Consider the following 4,689-nt stretch of genomic DNA (forward strand, 5'->3'; position numbering starts at 1 on the left):
CCAGCTGTACCTAGAGGTTCCACCGTTGCTACCGTTATTGTTCATGCCACTCTCAACTTCAGAGAGAGTTCTACTACCCGGAAAATGGGTTTCGAGTAGAGCATTAAACGGTTTCGATTTGGAAATGGTGTATGAACCATCAGGTTTTCGAACGGAATCCAGCCTTACTGAGTGGTCTAAATGAAGGACCTTACAAAGTCTCGCTGTTCCCCTCATTTCTTCGACGTTACTGCAGAAATTTCTATAGGATTCAAGTTTGGCTTGCCGTACTTTTTTCTTATAATCTCTCTGTGTAAGTCGATGATTAGCCCAGTCCTCTTCTGTTTTGGTCTTCAAGGCCTTATTAAGAAGTTTCCTGGACCGTACACGAAGCTTCGACAGTTCAGGGTTCCACCAAGGAACCGCTTTCTCCTGTCTGCTTTGCCTGAGTGGACACAGTTCCTCAAAGCAATTGATTAAAGTACCTTCTAATTTCTTAGTAGCATCTTCAATCATTTCTGCTGATTTGAGTTTTTTCAGGTTTGGTAATCGCTCTGTTACAAGCTCACCATACCTGTCCCAGTCCACATTTCGAGGATTCCTACCGGAAGGTATTGATATTGTGTCAATTCCAAGTCGGAATTCGATAAGACGATGATCAGAAAGAGAATCCTCTTCCAAAACTCGCCATCGGTTGATTTGATTTCCAACTGACCTATTGGTAAGTGTTAAATCAATCACCTCTTGTCTCCTTCTGGTCACAAAGGTTGGTTTGTTACCAGTGTTTTGAATGACCAAATCGGATGACAGGATAAAATCCAGTAACTTGAGACCTCTGGGGTTGCATTTGCTGCTTCCCCACACAATGTTCTGTGAATTTGCATCACAGCCCACTATTAGCCCCAGATTATTGGATTCTGCGTACTTGACCACTTCTCTTAGCTCCCTCGAAGGAGGTGGCTGTAAAGAGTCGTAGGGTAGGTAGGCCGAAACTATGATAGCTTCGACACTGTTCCCACTTTTCAAGTACTTTATTTTTGCAGCAACGATATCTCCGGAGCATAGCTCTTTTACCATCGTGTGTTCGATCAACCTCGGCATGATAATACATGCTCGCGGTCTCACATTCCCTTCACAATGAAGTATTTGTCCCCACGACATAGCACTTAGACCACAGATACGCTTGTGACATACCCATGGTTCTTGTATAAGTATTATGTGTGGGTTGCAGTTTTGCATGCCTACGGCACAAGAGAGCCGTAGACGCTTTGCTATGCTGCAGATCCTATATTGGTTACTACATCGAATTTCTCATGTTTCTCTCGGAAGTAAGCTCTTACTTTACTCAGCTATCTTGAAACTGATATGGACATATGGCATTAAACTATGGTGCACTGCACTCAAACATCAAAATACCTCAAAGATTCCAGTCAAAAACCATGATCTTAAACGCCCCTTATTACATCACTAACGCACAAATTCATCATGATCTCAAAGTCTCCACAATAACCGAAGAAATACACCAACACACGACTCCAATACACACACAGCCCATAACCTTCACCAGACTCAAGAGAAAATCTACAAAAGACCTTATATGATAATAAATGGGCTAAATTAATATGTAACTTAAAATTAATAAATGGTTGCACGACTGGGTGTATTCAATAAATGTTTTTTTTTTTCTTAAATACATTAAATATCTAGATTTAAGTAAAAATATTGCTTAGTGTTTAAAAAACAGATCGCTATAAAGAAATAAAAAATAGAAGAATAGAAAATTAATATAAATGGTTCTGACATCCCCTCAAATAATACAGCAAACTATTTAGGTTTGCAATTGGACGAAAAACTTACATGGAAGCAACACAAAAATAAGGAAAAAAACACAAATGAACTTAAAATTGAAACAACTATATTGGTTGTTAAATAAAAATTCTAAATTATCAATAAACAACAAAGTTCTTATGTATTATACAATATATATATTATGTATTATGGGAAAAAAGAAAAATAAATAAATAGACATGGGAATTCTCAGCCCATGTGTTAGCGCTGTACAGCCAGCCCTCCCAAACATAACCTAAATTCAGCAGATTCCAAAAAAGTACTTGAAAGATATAATGGAAGATTAATAATTGGCGGAGATTTCAACGTAAAACATTCAAGCTGGGATTCGCTATACGAAGCGGCAAAACAACTTGCTTGCCAAATTATTTCAACAGGTTTGTAGGTTGGATACAATCCAACAATTCGCCCAAGTAGAAGATGGGATAGATGTAGACTCAGCTATTTTTATGGTTATTAATGGCGGCTGCCGTAGCCGAATGGAATGGTGCGTGACTACCATTCGTAAGTGAATTGGTTCGAATCTCTGTGCATGGAACACTAAATGACAGAAACATTTTTTCTAATAGCGATCGCCCCTCGGCAGACAATGGCAAACCTCTCAGTGTATTTTTGCCATGAAAAAGCTCCTAATAAAAAATATCTGCCGTTCGGAGTCGCCTTCAAACTATAGGTCACTCCATTTGTCGAACAGCATCAAGACGTACGCCCAGATAAGAGGAGGACCTCAGCTAAATATCCCAAAAGGATGTAAGCGACAATTATATATTGTACATATATATAATGGCGAACCAAAATCTTTCCAGCAAAATCCCGCTCTCTCAAATAAATTAGTAGATTGAAATTTTTTGAAGCACAAACTCAATACGACATTACGGGCAGAATTACCACCGAAAACGACATTGAAGATGAAACTATACAACTAACAACACATATCCAAAAACTGATTGGATAAGTACACAGCAGAAACTGATTGGATAAGTAAACAAACACACAATAATTTTCAAAAACCATATTCTACAGAAATTTTTGAAAAAAGGATATCAAAAATGAAGTGGCAATTTACAAGGGAGCCTTTCAAGAAAACTGAATTGAGCAGTTTGACAAAATTGCTCAGAGAAAAAATACAAAAATACTCAGTGGCATGCAAACTTGGGCTAAAAGCAATACAGAGAAATCTGGGATGTTTGCCAATCATGTACCATGCACCACCCAGAAACCTTATACCAAAACGTCAATTTAGCTCCCGGGACAAGCATCCTTCAATCGACAACATAGGTACATGAACAACTCATACAATAGAAGACACGCTGGAAAGTAATAAAGTCTGCTCAATAATATTCCTTAACGTCGTCTAGGAATTTAATAAAGTTTGGCACGAAGGACTGCTTTATAAGCTAAAAACTATGCTTCCATTGCATTTCATTGACATTCTAAATTCGTATATAACATATAAATACTCAAAAACGGGCGTATTCGGAAATGAAAGATATATCGGCTCAAGTGCCACAAAGGAGTATACTCGAACCGGTACTGTATTTACTCTAAACCTCAGACCTGTCAGTACCGAAAAAACGCAAAGTAGCTATCAAACATTTGCTGAAGTGCTTGTACGAGTACATATCTTAGTTGTTGGATCAACCGAAAGCGAATCCATCATGAAAATGCAGACATCCATTGAAGAAGTTGTTACATGGACTGAAAGTTGGAATATAAAATTTATTGAAACGGAATCGGTTCACGTAGGTTTTTATTTATTTATTTATTTAAAATATGGAAAATAACAATAAATTATTATTTTACAATAAAAGGAGCACTAGCTGCCAGGGCTTACGGCTCACTGCTTTAATAAGATTATTTTTTAACTAGAAATGTTAAGCTATTAGACAGTTACATTTCTAGAAAAGATTATTAAGCACTATCGACACATGAATCAATAAAGAAATTGAGTTATGTGGGAGGTAAATTTATAGGATATACGGAAGCATATTTACATAGATATTTAAGTAAAGAGACTTATGGCTTAAATCAATTTTCTCAGATCCGCTCTAATTAAGTAATCTGCCATTTTTTCAATGTTTTCCTGAGAAGTAGTCTTTAGTACCTACGATGAAAGATGTTTGTTGGAACTTGTTTTCCTGAGATTCATAAAATGCGTGCAGTCGTCCAACAGGTGTTTAACTGTTAATGTTCACAGCAGTGGCGGATCTACCTAATGGCTTTTTGGGCTTCAGCCCAGAGCCACGTGGTTGCAAAGGGCCCCCAGCCACCAATAAAAATAAAATACGAATGCTCTACAAGACGCACTGATATTTTACTACCACACTCACATTAGTTTTCTACTAAAAACACTAGACGGCCAGAACCGTTTAAACGGTTAAGTGCCAACTAATTAAGTACTCACACTTTTTGACAGTGCTGATCCTGTGCTGACATAAACATTGATACCTGACTTTATATATGTTCTTTTGTTTGCACACGTGTGCGAACGTTACTTGCAACGAAAAAAAAATCGTAAGTTTGGCAACTAAAATCGATCAACTCGTGTGCGCGCCCATGAAACGAATTGGTAATTCACCTGCCACTTCGCTTGTCTATAGACGGTGTATTTTATAGCGTGCGTGTGTATTGCGTATATTTTGGGGACTCCCCGTAGATCAAGAATTTAGTTCATGCTTGTCTTCGAAGTGCAAAAATAAACAAAAACTAGCTGTGTGCTGCTAATAAAGTTACTATATAACTTAAAAAAAGGGTAGTGCATAAAAAAGTGTTGGTGCGATAATACGTCTCGAATTTTGAAAAGAGACAGTGAAGCTCCATGAAATATTCAGAACAAAGCAAAGGCAATTGCATCAACTTCGA

This window comes from Anastrepha ludens, chromosome X (genome assembly GCF_028408465.1).
Source record: "Anastrepha ludens isolate Willacy chromosome X, idAnaLude1.1, whole genome shotgun sequence".
NCBI classification, from domain to species: domain Eukaryota; kingdom Metazoa; phylum Arthropoda; class Insecta; order Diptera; family Tephritidae; genus Anastrepha; species Anastrepha ludens.